Genomic DNA, 21528 nt, shown 5'->3' with positions numbered 1-21528 from the left:
GTTCTTAGCCACCTATGAGAAAAAAAAAAAGAAAAAAGTATCCTTAAAAATACGTATCATAATTTCTTAATATTTTTCTGAATATAAAATCAACAGAAGATATAATTTGTCATTTCCTCCTCTCTTCTCCCACTACATAATACCACCACCACCACAACCACCACCACCACCATCACCAACAACAACAACAACAAAAGCAGCACACCAGCAAGCATCACCACAGCTAACCACAATGGCAGTGTAATAAATGTAACATAAAACCTTCAGTGTTGGGTATATTGCCTTTTTCCATCTTAATGAAGCATCACATTAAAATTCGAGCCTATCACGCAGTGAGTTCAAAGAAACTGAGCGTTTCATTAGTACGTTGGTGTCTTGCTTGGAGCAAAAAATGCGCCCCAAGGACTGGCACCTCACTGGGCTTTATATATTTTATTACCCTTGCCTAAGACACTTCTTATATAGAAAAAGAAAAGTTGGTGTCTTGCTTGGAACAAAAACGCGCCGCGCCCAACGAAGCCAAGCGCAGGGTAGTTGATGGCACTGTGCCTCACGCCGCCACCACGCCTGATGTCCGGGAGCCAGTGCTGCGCCTCGTTATTATTGCTCACAATGGTGTTTGATGTGCATTACATAGCTCTGCCGAGTTATGGGCTGTTCATTTGCCCTTCCGCCAATAAACCTGACGGAGGCGGGACGGGCGACCTCCATCAGCTGTGTCCAGCCCTGACGTACTGTCCAGCGAGCCGCGCGTAAGGGCTAGCAGCGCGGGACACCGCCAGGCAAGGGAGTCAGGGTGGGCCATTAAACATTTTGAGAGTAACGCGACCGGAGGATTTTCAGAGGTGATGTCCAGGTGTGGCTGTGTGTTAGTGAGGCGGCGCCCCCTATACTAGTAATGCGCCTCCTCCTCCCATCAACTATTTACCTGTCGCTAACTACATTAATTCATCTCTCTCTCTCTCTCTCTCTCTCTCTCTCTCTCTCTCTCTCTCTCTCTCTCTCTCTGTCTATACGTGTGAATATTGAAGTCAATGCTATACATTATTGAGCCCGTAAAATCCTGTTTCAAATTTAAGTGCATTACTGTAGTGAAAGAACATTAATACATTGCCCTACACATTGGTGTTGTACAAACAGAATGACAAAAGCAATACATCAGAGTTTGGTACTGGTTCTTGACAACTGCACAGCATAACAGTTCCTGCGCCGGCCACCAGGTTACTGATAACGTGCATTCCTTCTGGTGTCCTTCCTTAGCCTGGCAGTGCAGTCTTAATCCTTTTCCTGGAGGCCCATATTATGTGCACTTTTGCATACTCTTCATCTGCGGGATGGCGCGCTTTATACACAAGGAAGAGACTTCTAGTGCAAGGAAAATGTCATGAACACAAGTCCGGATTCCTTTTGAAACATTTGCATATTTGCTTGTCTATTTTAGGCCAACATGGTAAAAATTTCTTGACCTGAAGATCTTGTGCGTGTATGCGATTACTGTAAATTCTGTTACTAGCCCCAAAAGCTTCACTAAAAACATTATTGTTCATGAGAAACGACAAATCTTATTCTAATGTTGCTTTTGATATGGAAACCCCCAGAACACTAGTGAATACCATGAATACTGAAGCGCCAGGATAGCGTGCAGGATCAAAGTCTCTTCGCGAGCAGGTATTCCAGAACACACCGCAAGGCGTTCGTGCTCGTCCTTGGTGACTCTTGGGCGAATATTACTCTCAAATGGCAAGCTTATCATGAAGCTTTAGGGAGGAGACGAGGGAGGGTGAGGGGGATGGGCAGAGGCTGCTGGGTGGACTGCTGGCAGACACCATGATGTTTATTGCTAATTAGTCACGAGAGAATGTTTACTGCTTGTCGGAGTAGTTTGTTGCTCAATAATGCTTTGGATTTATAAGGGATTAAAGAGGGAAATTACGATTATAATTTACACGAAAATGTGCCGAGAAACTGCAATTTCAATTAGCAATAAGGATTAAAGATTTATTGTCACCATAAACTACCAAAGCATTCCCAAATTTTGAACTATCATTACTGCGACTCGCCGGGGTGTGATGTGGGATGCTACGAGTTGGAAGTCTACCTCATCCCGGATAACACCACTCCTTCTCCGCCCCGCCCCGCCCCGCCCACGCAATCTCGTGGGAAGACCAGGTACACAGCGCAAACATCCTTTATCAAAGCTTGTCATTATTCGAGCAATCAATTATTGTCTTCACACACACACACACACACACACACACACACACACACACACATATATATATATATATATATATATATATATATATATATATATATATATATATATATATATATATATATATATATATATATATATATATTCTACTCGAGTGTGTGTGTGTGTGTGTGTGTGTGTGTGTGTGTGTGTTCGCTCGTCCATCCCTACGCACACAACCACATATATAAGGGGAATACCATTTTACGAGTCTTTTCATCCACAGAAACTATTCATTCACAGAAATTAAACTCGATATAAATAAAAAGTCCAATGGTGGCAGTCCAACTCAACCCATTTCTTTAGTATCGTATCTCTTGACCCTTGTTCCTCTTGCCCCTGCAGCTCGCCAGGACAACTTGGAGGCCGCTCTCAAGACCCTGGAGAAGTGCGACGCCCACCTCTCAGACGCCCCGGCAGACCTTCTGGAGGAGTACTCGACCATCAAGGGCAAACTCACACACTGTAAAGAAGAAACCTCCTCCTAGCAGGCAGCGGTCGGAGGATGGAGCATAGGAGCGTAGGAGAGTGACTGACTAGTGCCGTCCGAGTGGTGGACATGAATAAACTACACAATTAATTGTAGGATGAAAAAGAAATGAAGGCAGAAAAAGAATGGAATATGTTGTTGCAAAGTTTAAAGGGTAGAAGTTATTATACTGTTGAGGGTATAGTGAGAGAAGGATGACTAGTAGATGGTCTGGTACATGATGAATGAATGGCTTTTAAAAAGTGAGAGAGAAAAAAATGCAAAAAGATATGACGGCTACGTAAGAGTGAAAATAAATGAAGAGAAAAGAGTGAATAAACATGACAGGAGTGAGAGACATCACACACACACACACACACACACACACACACACACACACACACACACACACACACACACACACACACACACACAAGACACACACACATATGGGACAGAAGCAAAATAGTTATAATAGGCAAAACTGAAAAGCAGAACAACAGAGGAAGTCAATCAAACAAAAGAAAAGTACGGAGAAACGGAAACAAATTATTATAAACCGATATATATATATATATATATATATATATATATATATATATATATATATATATATATATATATATATATATATATATATATATATATATATATATATATATATATATATATATATATATATATATATATATATATATATATATATATATATATATATATATATATATATATATATATATATATATATATATATATATATATATATATATATATATATATAATGGCTACAAACTGACAAACATACTAACTTAAAAACTCGTATACATAACACACAAACATACATCAACAGAGCGCGACTGACTGAGACTAAGTGAAAGAAACACGAAGGACACGATGCCTCAGGACGTGACAGGAATATAACATCCCTCACGCTTAATGCTCACCAAGAGCTCATCAAGGCATCAGGTATCTCTCTCTCTCTCTCTCTCTCTCTCTCTCTCTCTCTCTCTCTCTCTCTCTCTCTCTCAAGGAGGCACACACGCTGCTACTTGTCTCCTTAGTACCAACCTCTAAATGGAAGCGACAGATGACTTACGGTCACGTGTCTTCCCGGTAGTTACTAATGTGGTAGTTGAATTTGTTTTTTTTTGCTCGGAATGAATAACACTGATGACGTAACTCACACTTGTTTATGTAATTAATTCTTTCCTTGTTACGCTGCTAGATGGTGTGTGTGTGTGAGTGTGTGTGTGTGTGTGTGTGTGTTGTAACGATGTAGAGAGAGAGAGAGAGAGAGAGCGAGGGAAAGGTTAAAAAATAAAATAAGGAGGGTGAAGGCAGAAAATAAAGCTAAGAAACTGGGAGAACACGCACCCCATTCATGCCTTGTGTGTTTCCTGCTTCGTTTTCCCCCGCGACACAGAGCGCGAGGGCCGCGGGATGAAAACAGATTTGCTTCCCCCCTTTTGAGGCCGCCGGTGGAGAGAGAGAGAGAGAGAGAGAGAGAGAAAAAAAAAAATCGGGAAGGGAAGAAAAGAAAGGAAACTGCCCGAGGTCATGTGAGTGAATGATTTACAACACAGATTGGGAGCGGTGAATGGAGAGGAGGAGAAGAGAAAACCTCAACTTGTTCCGGTGCACATGTTATTAGTTTTTTGTTTGTGTTGCGAGAAAGAAGACAGGAAAAGGATTTACTGTGGAGCGCCTGTTGATGTTATGGCAATACGTTGTGCCTTTGAAGACTCTTGTTGTATGTATGCTGGTATGATATACTGTTGATGGATCGCTAGTCTCTCCTGTATGTACAAGCATGGATGTGAGTCTTGTTTGTGGTGTAAGAGACCTGCATTGTCAAACACATTCTCTCATAAAGACTATTTTCAAAGGCCACAGACTATTAGTTGTTTTGTGGATGTTTTTCCAGTGATGATCTATGTAACTTGTTAAACTATCCCTAAAATCATTAAAACACTCTTGGGAGCTACAATAACTTCACCTACAGCCTGATAAATGTAGTCAGGATGAGACGCCGAAATGTTTGAGAATGCGGGTCAGTGTATTTTCAAGAATAACGGGATTTCAATGCGCCTCTTTTCTTCCATTCACATCCAGTATTAATATAAACGAATATATATAAAAACGTATGGTATATAGTGCCGTTTCAAATCACTCATCCCTGCATTTTAACGCTTTCATCGTACGCAGTTTCCATATCATATTTACGAAACAAATTAAGGTTCGTCATTCTGAAATGGTTCATGTATCAGCGAACGGGCGAATGAAAAATGTGCTAAAATGAATAAAAATTTCAAAACCGTTAAAAATGTTTAATCTGTTTTCCTTTTGGACAGTACGGTGGAGACAGGCAGCAGCTGGCGAGGAGGGAAAAAGGATGACGGTGACTGCGGCTGCGGTAACAATAATAATTCACGCGTGTTCTAAGGCTGAGTAACAAGAAGTGGTGCCTTTACCCAATGTCACCAGTCCAGCACACACGCGCATCACACCAGTCATCTCCTTTACACACGCGGGCTCCATATGTTCACTGTCAGGAGGGTCAAAGGATCTTATCACCAGCGTGCCGGCGCCCACAATAGCCACCTGGAACATTCCCATACCCCGGAAAGAGACGAATTAAACTTCGATATATAACGTTTCTCTGAGTTTTCTATGACTGCGGCTGTAGAACAACTTTGTGGTGCGCGTCAGTCGTTCTAGGAATTAGATAAGCATCGCCTCAAGGCCGTGTTCTGAAACGCTTTGGTTTCTCATAAAAAAAAAAAAAAATCAAAGGCCAAAGAGGTGGTTAGCCACGTTGTGAAGAGCATTTCTCTTGTTTATAATATAGAAATCTTGTTGATGTGTCGCTAGAACCATAAAACATCCTTAGAAACAAGTGCAACTTCAACTAGAGGGCTTTGACTGTAGTGGAGGTGCGGCGCAGAGGTTTCAGAATATGATCCTTGATGCCGCTCCTCAATATTCTAAGATCCGAAGAAGTTCTAAGAATTCGGTGAGGTTCGTATCAAAAGGTCATCAATGCTGTAGAAAGATGAGATGTAGTGAGATGAGATATGATACTTCGATGCGAAGGTGACAGTAATAAAAGATTGGAATAGTTATAAATGCATAACATATTTACCTACTTGGTGGGAAAAGTTCATATGCAAGACGAGAGAAGTGGCAAGTAAAGAAATATTGTGTGAGTAAGTACATGAATAAATAGTAATGGTTAAAAATAATACCTTAACGAGATCAGAACAGAAGAACCGATCCTCCAATTTGCAATAAAAAAGACATTCTTATGACAGTACTTGTATAATGATACATAACTCAACATGATTATGACATTAAAAAGTTAACACACATACAAGAGACTGTGTCCACCTCATGTTCATTATTATAGCAGCAATCAGCTACTATGTCTTTGTTTTTCCAGCATAACTTAGTGTTGAAAGGTCTGAAACTACCTATGTCACAAGATAAACACAATCCCACACTTCCTTACTTGGTTACGTCCGGAAAACAATGCAGCACCGCCTCTGAAACGCAGATTAGTCAATATTTTCTTATAATGGTTCAAATACGTATAGCAGAATGATGCTAATGAGCAGAACGAAAGAAATTTCTTTTCTTTAACCTCAGAGTAACAAGCAAGGAGGAGGGAGTAAGGATGAAGCACAGTATACCCCTGCCTCTCACGTTGCCTCGTCTTGGCACCAATGACCCAAAAGCAGATGATACTCCCAGATAGCGAGGAAGAAATACCGCATAAACATCCAGCCTTGCATCCTTTCTGTCGAGCATCTCAGGGCGTATCATGGAGCCCCTCCCGTTGGCCTGCCTGTACCAAGGGTGTGGCCGAGGACAGGCAGTGGAGCGGGAAGATCAAGAATGCATGGAAGATATGAATTTTGAAGGAACTGAGCATAGCAGCAAGAAAAACCGTTCAAGGTCTGGGAAAGATTTCTAACCATTGATATTATATATAAAAAAAAAACGATACTTATCTCTCTATTTATCTACTTAGATATTCCTCTGATTATCTACCTATTCTTTTATCTATTTATTTAAATTTTTATAAACCCATTTCTCTATTTGCCTTATTTACGTAACTAATTATCTCTCTACCTAGCTACCAATCTATCCATCCATCCATCTATCAATTTGCGTACCTATCTATCCATTCATCCAACTACCTACTTACTTACCTAATTACCTAACTACTAATGAAATCTTCCTAACTACCTACCATTCAATCAGTATAAAAAAGCACCAAAGCAAGTAGTCCCCATAATGTTCCTCCCTGCACGCCTGAGGTCCCTACCACCACCACCACCACCACCACCACCACCACCACCACCACCAGCAGCTAGAGAGGGAGCACTGTGATCCGTCATGTACACAAGGAATGTAAAATGCCAAGCCAGAGATCAAACGCTGATAAGAAAGCGAGTCTTTTGGCCTTTGGGAATAGGAATCAAAATGAGTTAACCAAAAATTCATTAGATCTGGTAGGAGAGACCTTTACTAGAGAGAGAGAGAGAGAGAGAGAGAGAGAGAGAGAGAGAGAGAGAGAGAGAGAGAGAGAGAGAGAGAGAGAGAGAGAGAGAGAGATTGTGGCTGTCAATTTACATATAGAACAAGCAGCACAGGTACTAAAAATAACAAGATAAGGAGAAAGAGAGAAAAAGTGATATTGAGAAGCAGTCCAAAGTAATGAGGAAGAAGACGACGACTATGACAGCTTTAACAAAGAAATGGAAAAGAGAGGGAAAGACGAAAAATAATGAGAAAAAAAAGAAAAAAAGAAAAATAGAGGTGAAAAGACGGACTTAGAGGAGGGAAACGAATATTAAAGGAGAGAAGCATTAATGTGAGTAAAGTAATGAGGAAGTACAAATGAAGGAACACAAGCCAAATTGAAAGGAACAGGAAATTAGACATGAATATTTTACAAGAATATTAACTGCAGTGGAGGAAGAGGAAGAAGAAGAAGAAGGGGAGAAGTGAGGAAGATTGAGGAGGAGGAGGAGGAGGAGGAGGAAGAGGAAGAGGAACCCAAGAGTAGCAAAACACCGAACAGAGAACCTCCAGCATTACTATAGCAAAATTAGAGTAACAGCTTTAACACAGACGTTCTAAAGATCATGGCTACTAACAGAAGAACGAGGGAGAGAAGAAGGACAGACCTTTTTCCATCCGACCTTCCTTTCCGCCATACTCTATAGTACACGTTGGAAATAAGAAAGGTACTATAGCTTCGGGGAACGTTATAGGAAAACTTTCACTGGACAGAAGGAAGTGTGTACTGTCTAGTTAACTTGAGATCATTCGAGATAACGTTGTACTCTTCGAAACAGAGAATCAGCTGATGACGAAACGACAAGCGAGAAACAATGCAACTTTGTCACAACGGAATGGTGACTCGTTCATGTGAAGAGAAATGTTGGTACGAAAGATAATCGATGAGAGAGAAATTGCCTTCAAATCTTTGTCTAAGTGATCTTTCAGTGATGTGAGTATTTCCTCTTAAGTCGAATATGATAAAGGATTCTGAGAAAAGCCGAAGGAGTAGGAGTATGATAGAAGACGTATAAAAATGACTATCTGGTTTAACAACACGAGTCCTGTAAGTCTTTTCTCAACTACAAAATGTGACTCAGTGGCATGAAGGAGGAGCATGATGAAGGAAAAATGTATAGAATTGGCTGACTGGTTTATTTACGTTGCAACAACGTCATCATTCTGGCACCAAGCATAAACTAATATCAAGCCATATAGAAGCATTTCTAAAATGGGGGTACAACCTGAACGTATACATGCAATGTTACGTTTATGGTAAGCAATACGGAAATGGACAGTACAATTCACAAAGAGTGTGGAAAAAAGGAGAAGGCAGAAGAACAGGACAAGGAAGAAGAAAAAAAATGATGATGATGAGATAATGATGATGATGATGATGATGATGATAATGATAAAAAATAAAAGTAAGAAGAAAAAAATGAAAAAAAATGAAGACTAAGAACAATAACATTAAAAGAAATAACTCAAGAAAAATAGAGGACAGAAAAAAACGGAGAGAGAGAGAGAGAGAGAGAGAGAGAGAGAGAGAGAGAGAGAGAGAGAGAGAGAGAGAGAGAGAGAGAGAGAGAAACATAAATCATTCTGCTAACAAGATACGCGTCGTGAACAATGTAGCAGTAGGTAGCTAGCTCGGTAACACACACAGGCCTCGTAAGGATCTCATCTACATATCAGACACTGGGCCGGAATATTGGAACACTTCCGTACGCTGACCTCTCCCTCAGGAATACGAAGCAGTGAGGGAGGTGAGAGAGAAAAAGAGAGAGAGAGAAAGAAAAAAGCAACTATGTCCAGAGAAAAAAAAAATGGAGAGAGGCGCTGAGATGTTATATTTATAGGACGAAGGTGAGGAAGGGAGGTTGTAGTGTAGAGGAGAAAGAGGAGGAGGAGGAGGAGGAGGAGGAGGAGGAGGAGGAGGAGGAGGAGGAAGACAAAGAATAGGAAGAAAGAGAGTGATGGAAACAAGACACAGCAGCCACATGAGAGGTAAGAATATATATATATATATATATATATATATATATATATATATATATATATATATATATATATATATATATATATATATATATATATATATATATATATATATATATATATATATATATATATATATATATATATATATATATATATATATATATATATATATATATATAGTAGTGGTAGTGGTGGTGGTGGTGGTAGTGGTACTTCTTTTTATGTTAAGAGAGACACTGACCTAGGCCAACAAAAACAACGAGAAAGAGGCCCACTGACGTGCCGGTCCCTAAAGAAAGGTCGAAAAGATCATAAAAAAATGGAGAATAAGTGTTTTCAAACCTCCCTATTGAAAGAGTTCAAGTCATAGTAAGGATGAAATAGAGAAACAGGCAGGGAGCAGGCAGTTAGTTGTAGTTGCAGTTGTAATGGTGGTAGTAGCAGTAGTAAAAACACTACCATTACCACTACCACTAACACTACTACTACTACTATTACTACATGCAACAATATATCATCAGGTACAGCTGCTACTATCTTCATTCATATCATTACCACTTATCACCAATACTGTCTAGCTCAACAGTAACAACCAACATACAGCCACGACGGATAACACCCACCATAACACGAACTTTGAGGAAAATATGGAAAAAAAGACGGGACAAAAAAAAAGAAATTAAGCTAACACAAGAAAACACAGAGGGAGAGAGAGAGAGAGAGAGAGAGAGAGAGAGAGAGAGAGAGAGAGAGAGAGAGAGAGAGAGAGAGAGAGAGAGAGAGAGAGAGAGAGAGAGAGAGAGAGAGAGAACGATGACACTGTAGATAAAATAAAGCGCACAGCAAAACACGAACTAAAGAAGATAAAGCAAAAAAAGTAAACGGAAGGAAAAAAAGAAGGAAAATATATATATATATATATATATATATATATATATATATATATATATATATATATATATATATATATATATATATATATATATATATATATATATATATATGAAACAGAAAAAATGAGGAAAAGAAAAAAAGAAATAAGAACGAAAGAAAGAACAATAACAGATAAAATATGGAGGAGCAAAACACGAGCTCAAGAAGAAAGAAAGAAAAAAATGTGAGACTGAACGAATAAAAAAAAGAAATATAAACCTAACACATAAAAGAGAGAAAAAAACAAAACAAAAACCAGAAAGAAAGCAAGAAAGAAAGAAAGAGAGAAAGAGCAAGGGGTGGTGGTGCTGTGGTGTTGGGGTGGATGGGTGGGTGTGTGGCAGCGCGCAAGAGCCAAGCTGCTACCGTGGAGGGGAAAATGAGAGCAATGAAGGACACGGGAAATATGAGGAGAAAGTTGAGCCTGATCGGTATCGACATCATTACTGTAAATTCCCGGACGCCGTTTACCCTGGCCGGCGGTGCAGTCATCCCTCAGACACGTATTTATGGGCAAATGTGCCACGTCTGCCGACCAGAATTCATTTGCATGACTCATGTGTTTGCCGCAGACCCGGGCCGTCAATTTGTCACAGTTTCACCACGAGGACACGCTTACCTTTTTTTTTTTTTTTTCAGCTTGTTTGCCTGACGAAAGGGAGGACGGTGGGTACAGAGGTGGGAGGGGATGGGAGCGTTTCAGGAGTGACAGGGTGTGGGTGGAGCAGCGTAGAGTGGACGGGGGGCGCAGGAGACCTCTGGGTGAGTGAGTAGAGTAAGGAGTGGCTGAGATGTTGCATCCTGATGTGAGATATTGTGTGTCGTTCTTTTCTTTGTAACGAGAGAGAGAGAGAGAGAGAGAGAGAGAGAGAGAGAGAGAGAGAGAGAGAGAGAGAGAGAGAGAGAGAGAGAGAGAGAGAGAGAGAGAGAGAGAGAGAGAGAGAGAGAGAGAGAGAGAGAGAGAGAGAGAGAGAGAGAGAGAGAGAGAGAGAGAGAGAGAGAGAGAGAGAGAGAGAGAGATGATACTGATTTCTCTTCGCTTTCAACCTTCACTTGCTTTTAACTTCCCCTTCAAAATCATGGTGTTATGTGTGTGTGCTTAAGTTACGTGCAAAATACGCCTTCGTAACACGGACATTAATCTCCAACTAACGCACGCACAAGTAAAGGTAAAGTGGCGGTGACATGGGAGGCGATGATGAAAACTGATCAAAGAGGCAATTAATCTTTCCTCAGCCAAATGTACAACTGTAGATCAGTGATATCACTACACTTTGATGTATATGTAGTATTTGTTCCTTCCTTCATCACTTTGTAGTGTGTGTGTGTGTGTGTGTGTGTGTGTGTGTGTGTGTGTGTGTGTGTGTGTGTGTGTGTGTGTGTGTGTGTGTGTGTGTGTGTGTGTGTGTGTGTGTGTGTGTGTAAAAAATTCCTTTTATTAATAGTTCATCACACAATATATATACAAACATATGAGCATACATATGCATATCACTTTCTGTAAAAGGATTTGCACACTATACAGATAAACAAAAACGGACTTGCCTTACTATTAAACCGTTAATAAACTTGGCCTTTTAATACACATATATACGCAATTAAAAGATGAATGAGATATTAAGAACACGATTTACAGACGCGATTCCCACCATCGTGCGAGCCATCAATAAATAGTATCTTACGTTTCTAGACTAGACTTAGCTTTAGGATTAATGTTATTTTCCCACCCCATCTGTACATTTTCAGTTTGTAAACTGCCGTATCAATAAACCGTTTATTATTATTATTATTATTATTATTATTATTATCATCACTATTATTATAATTATTATTTCACACACACACACACACACACACACACACACACACACACACACACACACACACACACACACACACACAGCCCCTCTAAAAAGCATGCACGCTGTCTTCCCCTTCAGTAACGCCGCTGCCACCGCCACCGCCACCACCACCACCACCACCACCACCTTCCTCTCGTGTCAAAACTTTCCTCTTCCTTCACCGGTTGCCTCGCGGACTTACCTCATAAATCACCTCATAACGGGAAGAGCCGCGACCACCTGAGCCATCCGCGGCCACCCAGGGGAGGCGCGATTGTCCGCCACCCTTCCCTCTTTACCTATCATGAACACAATCTTTCTCTAACTCCTCTCCTCCTCCTCCTCCTCCTCTTCCTGGGCTTTCTTGTTTTCTTTGTTCCTCCTTCTCTACGCCCTTCTCTTTATGATCTCCTTGTTCCTTGTTCTTGTTCCTCTTTTTCCTCCTTTCGTTCCTCCTCCTCCTGATTTTTTTCTTCTTCTTCTTCGTCTTATTGTTTTCCTCCTCGTCCTCCTCAACTGAAGATTACGTTTAGGCCTATCCACGCTAAGGATTTACAAGACCATAAATCCTACTCGGTAATTGAAACACATCATGGAGGTGATGAAGGTGGTGGTGGTGGTGGTGATGGTGGTAGGCGTTGTTCATTGTTCCCAACTGTGTCCTCTTTCTTTTTTGTAAAACTGATGGGTATTACTATACTTTTTATGGGAAGGTGTTAGTTGGTGTTGGTTGGTGGTGGTGGTGGTGGTGGTGGTGGTGGTGTTGGTGGTGGTGGTAAGGCGGCTGACAGCACGTTGGATTTTTTTTCTCTCTCTTTTCTCTGTTTCTGTGGGAGTCTTGACGCGCTCGCTAATCATCTCTCGTCCATCACTGCTACCACTGTCTCGGGTTGCAACACAAAACATTGCTCCGCCAGCTTTTAACTTATGAAAGCGAAACACAAAGTGAATAAAGATAACTTCTTCGTTGTTAGCAATGACGAAAGTTTTGAGATACTATTGACAGTATTCTTCTTTTTCCCCTCCTCCTCCTCCTCCTCCTCCTCCTCCTCCTCCTCCTTGCTCCTCACTAGAAAGAGTGATTATAAAATACATGTAATACTGAAACGCATTGAACGAGCAACGAAGTCGACATTTTCTTTAACCTCGTTGTCAATATACTAAATGGAAATCTATGTCAGGTACAATCAAAACTTTTCAGAGACGCCTCTTCAAACACGGCTACTTCATAATCGAAACCTTAATTGTTATTCCCTGAAGAAACATGTCTTTTTTTGGCAATAGGGATTCTCAAAACCTTTACGGGTTGCACACATACGGGTGGCATTCACGACAATTTTTTTTTTTATGTATTAAGGACACTGGCCAAGGGCAAAAAAAAAAAAAAATCCAATAAAAAAAGAATGCCCACTGAAATACCAGTCCCATAAAAGGGTCAGAGCAGCAGTCAAAAATTGATGGATAAGTGTCTTGAAACCTCACTCTTGAAGGAATTCAAGTCATAGGAAGGTGGAAATACAGAAGCAGGCAGGGAGTTCCAGAGTTTACCAGAGAAAGGGATGAATGATTGAGAATACTCGTTAACTCTTGCGTTAGAGAGGTTGGCAGAATAGGGGTGAGAGAAAGAAGAAAGTCTTGTGCAGCGAGGCCGAGGGAGGAGGGGAGGCATGCAGTTAGCAAGATCAGAAGAGCAGTTAGCATGAAAATAGCGGTAGAAGACAGCTAGAGATGCAACATTGCGGCGGTGAGAGAGAGGCTAAGACAGTCAGTTAGAGGAGAGGAGTTGATGAGACGAAAAGCTTCTGATTCCACCCTGTCTAGAAGAGCAGTATGAGTGGAAGCCCCCCAGACATGTGAAGCATACTCCAAACATAGACGGATAAAGCCCTTGTACAGAGTTAGCAGCTGGGGGGATGAGAAAAACTGGCGGAGACGTCTCAGAATGCCTAACTTCATAGAAGCTGTTTTAACTAGAGATGAGATGTGAAGTTTCCAGATCAGATTATAAGTAAAGGACAGACCGAGGATGTTCAGTGTAGAAGAGGGGGACAGTTGAGTGTCATTGAAGAAGAGGGGATAGTTGTCTGGAAGGTTGTGTCGAGTTGATAGATGGAGGAATTGAGTTTTTGAGGCATTGAGCAATACCAAGTTTGTCGTGCCCCAGTCAGAAATTTTAGAAAGATCAGAAGTCAGAACTACACCACGCTATATTCGATACCAATAATCCCAAGTCGACGGTTACCACCCTACGTTTACTTGTGACTGACTGGTGTTCAAGGGGCGCTGGCAGTGACCACTATCAGGATTTAAAACATCGGGAATTAACACTGCAAGGGATGACTTTAATACGGCATCTCGCACGTGAAAAGTACATTAAACGGAGCTGAGGCTTGACTAAATGCTGCCTCCCTTGAAAGCACCAGGCAAAGACAAAGTAGCCGTTCCACTCCTCTACCTCTACACTTCACTTTCACTATACGCACCGCACATTATCATCCCAGTAAATATTTTTCCAACACAAACCGTAGATTAAGCGTCACTTCTCTTCCTTTATACTGTACTTTGTTTCTTTCCAGCACTATCATAAACGAAGATATATATATATATATATATATATATATATATATATATATATATATATATATATATATATATATATATATATATATATATATATATATATATTAGTAAAGATTTGTATAGGTTTATCCACTTATATCCTCCTCCTCCTCCTACGCCTCCGCCTCCTCTCTCACCTCCTTTTCCTCCTCCTTGTTCACCTCTTCCTCTCCTCTATCCTCCTCTCCCTACTGGGTATAGTGACTCATCCCCTCCCACCCTTCACACCTCATTATTCACAGCAAGTCTGACAAGCCCGCGTGGATGGTGATCAAGTGGTGTGCGGGGGGAAGGTGGGGGGGCCTCCTTAGCCTCCCAACCTGTCCCCTGCGAGGGCGTGGGGATAAGAGAACATGAAGCATGTGAGGGTGAGGGTGTGGGTGGGACCCTCTTGGCATGCTAGCGACGGTCGTGCAGGTAAACCACAAGTGGTTATATTTCAGGACTGATTGATATCATCGGCCTTGGAAGAAAGGAATCTCTCTCTCTCTCTCTCTCTCTCTCTCTCTCTCTCTCTCTCTCTCTCTCTCTCTCTCTCTTTCGGCACGCATGAAAAATGAAGATTACGCAGACCACAGCGGCTATCCCCTAGAAGTGGCAAGGCGGCGGTCAGGGATTGTGGCAGGAGGCAGCAGCGTGTTGGTGTGCAGCAGAGCGCGGCTTCAACCCAGCACGGCGAATTCCTGAGTCACTATGACATACGGTGTAAATGACCGTAAGCAACTAAACTAACCACTGCAAAGTAGTAGGAGTGTAGTCTTGAAAAACATATATTTGTATGATATAAGGTCACGTGTTTATAAGTAAAATATTACGTTACCAGTCCCCACGAGGGAACCTCAGATGTGAAATTACAGGTTCACCTGAATTCAAATTGGAAATTGCGCCGCCTAATGACATAAAATACTCTGAGTGCAAATTGCCCTCGTAATGGGAGAGGGTAAAGAAGCAGCTTCAATAATACAAATTGCTGAACAGAATGCAAGGAATGCAAAGCGTCAATTGGTTTATTCAACAAAATGAGAACACCGTTTGAGTTGCAGGGAGGAATACGCCGATCAGTTTTCTGTTTGGAAATGTTACAGTGCTTTCTCATCGCTGACGACATTTACCTGAAGCTGACAGTCACCTGGGGTCACGTGCTGGCCAAGAACTGTATATTTCGTAATTAGATGGCGCCGCTAATTTACTCAAGAAAAATTAAAGAAAATAACAACTCGGAGCGAATTGTTTTGGGAAAAGTTTAGTTAAACAGCTTGAGAGGCTTCTGCTTCAATAAAAAACTGAAAGGTGAAAGAGACACGAAGAGTTTCCGAGGTAATTACAGAGAGAGAAAGGATGAAATTAAGAGGTGCTGGTGCGATGCTTCTTGTCGAAGTCGCCTCGACCAACTTTTTTTCTTTTCCTTTAAATCGGCCGTATTGCAAATAAAATGAAAAATGTAAATCATGCATATTCCCGTCCGTGTGAGGACATTAAATGGGCGCGTGCGCACACACGCGCGTACACCACACACACACACACACACACACACACACACACACACACACACACACACACACACACACACACACACACATTTATCAAGAAAATTAAGATAGAATAAAGAGAAACATGGCAGCCTCCACTAGCACGACATAATCCCTGCAACTAGACCGTCTCTTTACCTGCCGTGCAATAAACAACGTACAAAACACAACTTTAACATCGTAGATAACACTTTCTTGCACGGAAAAACGAAAATTTGTGATATTGTGACATCTCTTTCGACAAAGTTCTTCGGATAGGAAACCTCGTATATTTTTTTTTTCCTGAAAAGACGCTTTATGCTGGTTGCATTTTTCGGGAAGAATAATGAAATGCGATCCTTTCATAAAATACAAGTGTTGCCTCGATTGCAGGAGAGAGGTGAGTCACCTGCTGTAAGTTAATGTGGTGACCTAAGGAAAATTTGCCTCCTGACCAGTCTGTGTTGCCGGTTGACAGAGGCTTGACGGGAGGAGGAGGAGGAGGAGGAGAAAGAGGAAAAGGAAGAGGAGGAGGAGGAGGAGGAGGAGGAGGAGGAGGAGGAGGAGGAGGAGGAGGAGGAGGAGGAGGAGGAGGAGGAGGTGGTGGTGGTGGTGTCCGCCGCTCACAAAGAAGTGGTCCACGCAACATTTCATTTGTAATTTCTGGGATTCTTTTTCATATGTTTTATATGCGTTCCTACATATAAATTTTTAAGAGAAGTGTATCGGTTAGTCTTCAAAGGTGTTCATAATAGCGGCGGCAGTATATTAAAACACACACACACATTCACCCATCCATACACACACACACACACACACACACACACACACACACACACACACAGAGGTTAGCAACACAGGTTTCGGCGAGGCTCATATTTTGTCTACATACCAAAAGTATCCTGAGCTAATTTTGGAGCGAAACTTAAGCCTCACCATTACCGTTCTCAGTGTTTCCTTTTTTTCACTCGCTCCTGACATTTGGTGGTCTGCCTCGGCTCGCTCGTCTCCTTTATCGGCAAAGTTTGTCGTGGCAGCGTCCCCACAGACCGGCTACTTTGGTGCGTTTTTACGTCCCACAACACTTCGACTGCATTTGCGAGTAAGACGGTGGCCGACGTAAGAGTGTTCGGGGTGCAGAAGGAGACTCGGTGGCTAGCAAGGAAGGTGCGCTCTCTCTCTCTCTCTCTCTCTCTCTCTCTCTCTCTCTCTCTCTTACTGGCTTTATATATAGGTTGATAGTGCCAGAGCCACTGTGTTTTCAATGCTTTCATATGAGTTTCCTGAGGGATTTGAGTGATAAGGATTCTGCAGTTACGTTCTTTGTTTATGTGGGAGATGAGTAAAGGTTTAGGAGTAATAGTAGTAGTGCTAATAAACGTAGTAATAGTGGTGGTGGTGGTGGTGGTGGTAGTAGTAGTAGTAGTAGTAGTAATGCCACCACCACTTTTATTGGTACTACTACTAGTACTACTACTACTACTACTACTATATGAAAATCTTTATTTTTATTTTCTTATTATTACTATCATCATCATCATCATCATCATCATCATTACAGCTATTATTATCATTATCACATTTGTTAACATTGCAGTTGTGATTGTTGTTGTTACAATAGTTGATATTAATACTACTATTGGTATCATCATCATCGATATCACCACCGTCATCTTCATCATTATTATGTACGAGTATTTTGCAATGTGTGAGACATTCATCAGATGCCATGTTCTAGAAAAACAAAAACAGGGGTGATCACGCTTGTGTGTGTGTGTGTGTGTCATGTGAGATAACAAAGCATTGCAGAGAGAGAGAGAGAGAGAGAGAGAGAGAGAGAGAGAGAGAGAGAGAGAGAGAGAGAGAGAGAGAGAGAGAGAGAGAGAGAGAGAGAGAGAGAGAGAGAGAGAATATGGTGGTGAACAGACACAAGGAGACAAACAAGGCCAGAGAGGAAGACACATATAACCGAACACAATAGCTAGTCGAAGGCTGCCGCGCTAATGATCTCAAACCAGAGGAGTGTGTGCCTTACAATGCTCGTATCTGCCAGGTGGAGGGGCATAGGTGTGGTCAGCCTCAGGTAACTTGATTAAGCCCTTAACAAGGCTGATAATGAGCCCAATAATTATCAAATACGTCTCGGCTTCCCCTTCGCTCCAGGTCGATGCTCCAGTCAATGCAACGCCTCATTCCGATAAGAAAAAAATTCATAAGGGGAAGGAAATGATCCTGGCTGGAGGGAGGGATGGAAGGAAAGAGGAAGGAAGGGATTGAGACGCGTGTGGAGCTGCACTTGCGAGATACCTTGTGGCGCTGTCCTTGCCTCGCTGGAAAGAGGCGGAAAGACCTATTCAGGAGCGTCGCCGCAAAACACAGTGCCTGCAAATTGTTCCGACGGCATTTTTCTGGAAACCTCCCTCGGCTTTTAAATTTAGTGCACATGGGCCGAGAGGGAGATGGACCCACCTGAAGAGGCAGCAAACCTCGTTACAACTTTCCACGCAGTAAAGTCCTGATGGCTTCTTTCTTCTGATGGAGTTCGTCAGTCTAGTATTCTAAAGTTGGTGTTTTGCCAGCGGCGGAGGAGGGTAAGACTCAAGACACGCCAGGGAGAAAACTAATAATTTTGGCGCGGGAGAGTGATCCGCAACACGCCCTGACCGCGCCCCTCGAGACACGGGACAGACAACAAGAGAAACACAACGTTACGAGGCTACCGTGGCGCCGGATTAAGCAAGGTTGTTGCGAGGTTAAATAGAACCGTGGCAAGTTAATAGCATTCCGGAAAACCCTCGCCACAACAGTCACTGGTATGTATAAGAATATGGAGCTTGTTCTTAAAAGGTGCTCTTTGGTGATAGGTGTTTTGTCTATTTTTATAATAATGAAGGAATTCTCACCAACTTCTAATGTAGATCTTCCAAATAGGTAGTTTCCAGCTTTTCCCCTAAACATATGATTACTTATCATCATCATTCATTCGCCGTCACCACCTTAAGTGCATCAAAGCACAAAATGAACAAAGAGATGTGTGTGTGTGTGTGTGTGTGTGTGTGTGTGTGTGTGTGTGTGTGTGTGTGTGTGTGTGTGTGTGTGTGTGTGTGTGTACCTCCTCAGCAAGCATCTCCGTCAGATCAAACTCATCTTACCAGAGTCTCATTTCAACCTCCCACGTGCTCTTGCTGCCTAAAACTTTCCAATACACACACACAAGAAAAAAAAAAAAAGTTACCCCCGCTATATTCCTTTCATCCCACATAACTCTTCCCTCCCCTTTCCACCGCGCTCCATTTCACCACCACCTACAAGACACCTTTGTTGCGGCACCTCAGACCCACCCACAGCATGTTCTTTACGCCTCTTCTTTGCCTTTCCATTTATTTCTATCAAACACGGGGCACAAGACAAGAGGACGAAAAGGCTTCAGAATCAATCTCTCTCTCTCTCTCTCTCTCTCTCTCTCTCTCTCTCTCTCTCTCTCTCTCTCTCTCTCTCTCTCTCTCTCTCTCTCTCTCTCTCTCTCTCTCTCTCGACCTTCCCTTTCTCCGGAGATGAGTGACATTCGGCTGGCTCATTAAGTTATCCCAGGCCTCCTCAAGCGTTGATTACGGGCGTTTTATTTGCCGAGGGAAGAACCGCCCGTCGCACCAATTAAGCAGCAGGCGACCTCCTCCTCCTCCTCCTCCCGGCCTAACGGAGCGAGCTGTTTGTTCAGCTAATGAGGAACTTGTCCAGGGGAGAACAGTGTCGCAGTGTGTACATATCTCGTTTTTCTCCTTAACGTTAATTGAATATTATTAGAGGGGAAGGTGTTGGACAAAAAGGCGTCGGTCGCTGTTGTCTTGGGTGACTTTTTACTTACGAAGAGAAAATATTCTGGAGCTACAGTTGTTGTTGTTGTTGTTGTTGGTGGTGGTGGTGGTGGTTGAGAATGAAGCTGGAACCTACCTCTTTATCGCGATTACTTTAGAAATTTGGAAGAATTCCTTCATTTAAAAAAACATGTAATGTATATCTAATGTATACTTTGATAAGGACATGTTCCATATTCATTTACTAACCAGTGCTGCAACAAAAAAAAAAAATAAAGCAAGTAGTACAACACTCATGCCTGCTCCGATAGCTCCCGTGTTCTCCCCACGCCGCGGCCAAGATGACCCACGTGGGCCTGCTGCTGGTCCTCCATTGTGTGGCTGTATCAAAAAGAGGAGGCCAGCATGCACCTCCCGCCCTCCAGAGCAGTGCTGATGTCTTCGCTATCCCAGCCGTCACTCTCACACACAGGGGCACACAACTGAAAGTGGAAACGTGCAACTTATTAATGTTTTCGATTATATAAAAAAAAAAAAAAACAACGAAAAAATAATGTAAATAAACTAATAAAAAATAGTAAAAATAAAATAAAAATAGGCTAAAATATAATAAAAAATGAATAAGTAAATAAAATGAAAAATAGTAATTACACGAAAATCTCTACCACACCAGAATACAACAGTACTATGAACCTCAACCTGCAACAGTAAGCGTCTGGACTCCTATCGAGGCAGAGAGACCAGAGACACCTGGCGCTCCCTGGCCAGCGGGGCACCCGTACACCTACTTACCGAGAGGCTGGAGGTGAGGCTGAGGCGCGAGGTGAGTTGTGGTGGGGTGTCTTTTGAGGGAGGACATGGGGAGACATACACAATGAGGCGGATAACCTCGATATTCATCATTTCGTTGGTCTTAGAATCTGTGGCGGCGTACGAATTTATTCTCGCCACCCTTGCACATGGACAGAGTTTAGTTCAGTTCATTGCTATTGTTCCCTGCAAGTACTCGCGTCAACCTATCCATCTGCTATGAATGAGGAAAACATAATATGTAAGGTTCTTCTCTGCCAAAATTATAATGGGATTAAGGAGACAGGTCATCAGCCAGCCAAGCTAAATACTTTATGACAAGGACTGTGTTATACATAAGTGTTTACCCTTTAATTTAACCTTTAATCTGCTTCCAGGTCTGTCATTGAAACAACTGACGCTGAAACAAACATTTGACAATACCCCTGAACTACCCTCGCCATTCATTGATAGAAATCCCTCAAATGAAATAACGAGGGCAGAATAATGAGCCACTTCAGCGAGGAATCAGGCCACTCCTACTCTGCATTATGATTGGACTAGTTACATACGTGTGTGTGTTTAACCTCGAAAATATCCTTCTCGGGCAAGGAAACTTGGACCCTTCCCTTCTCCCTTCCTTCTGTGTCGTTGTTTCCTGCAGTTAGTGACACGACCACAGGCTTCAGTCTCCCCTAACCCGTGAATACCGCTCTCAATACTCCTTTGAGGT

General features: G+C 42.0%; 1 long non-coding RNA gene across 1 annotated transcript in view; it reads right to left on the bottom strand.

Moving 5' to 3' along the window:
- The window catches only part of LOC135104280 (uncharacterized), a 60616-nt gene that overhangs the window by 5166 nt on the left and 33922 nt on the right, over window positions 1-21528 (bottom strand). The window contains exon 3 of the long non-coding RNA XR_010270359.1: window positions 2549-2717. This is a non-coding gene — a long non-coding RNA (uncharacterized LOC135104280). The remainder of the gene's footprint in view (window positions 1-2548; window positions 2718-21528) is intronic.

This window comes from Scylla paramamosain, chromosome 1 (genome assembly GCF_035594125.1).
Source record: "Scylla paramamosain isolate STU-SP2022 chromosome 1, ASM3559412v1, whole genome shotgun sequence".
Classification (NCBI taxonomy): Eukaryota; Metazoa; Arthropoda; class Malacostraca; order Decapoda; family Portunidae; genus Scylla; species Scylla paramamosain.
The sequence above is the reverse complement of the archived record's forward strand: the minus strand, read 5'-3'. Positions and strand labels throughout refer to the sequence as shown.